Source organism: Arachis duranensis, chromosome 7, assembly GCF_000817695.3.
Source record: "Arachis duranensis cultivar V14167 chromosome 7, aradu.V14167.gnm2.J7QH, whole genome shotgun sequence".
NCBI lineage: Eukaryota > Viridiplantae > Streptophyta > Magnoliopsida > Fabales > Fabaceae > Arachis > Arachis duranensis.
The window spans coordinates 52,715,483-52,715,965 of NC_029778.3; the positions used below are offsets into that span (position 1 = coordinate 52,715,483).

General features: G+C 44.3%; 1 pseudogene; it reads left to right on the forward strand.

Annotated features, from left to right (window-relative positions):
- The window catches only part of LOC107458957 (zinc finger BED domain-containing protein RICESLEEPER 2-like), a 20,525-nt pseudogene that overhangs the window by 17,615 nt on the left and 2,427 nt on the right, over positions 1-483 (forward strand).

The window sequence follows — 483 nt, forward strand, 5'->3', positions numbered from 1 at the left end:
GAGATTGTTGGTATGAAGCAAGCTATGGTCACCTTGTAAATCTTAGTCAGGCAAACTCAAATGGGTATGGTGATATGCGAATAAAACATAAAGATAAAGATAGAGATACTTATGTAATTCATTGGTAGGAATATCAGATAAGCGTATGAAGATGCTTGTCCCTTCCATCTCTCTGCTTTCCTACTGTTTTCATCCAATCCTTCCTACTCCTTTCCATGGCAAGCTTAAGCAAGGGTTTCACCGTTGTCAGTGGCTACCTCCCATCCTCTCAGTGGAAATGTTCAACGCACCCTGTCACGGCACGGCTATCCATCTGTCGGTTCTCGATCAGGCCAGAATAGAATCCAGTGATTCTTTTGCGTCTGTCACTAATGCCCCGCCCTCAGGAGTTTGAAGCACGTCACAGTCATTCAGTCATTGAATCCTACTCAGAATACCACAGACAAGGTTAGACCTTCCGGATTCTCTTGAATGCCACCATCA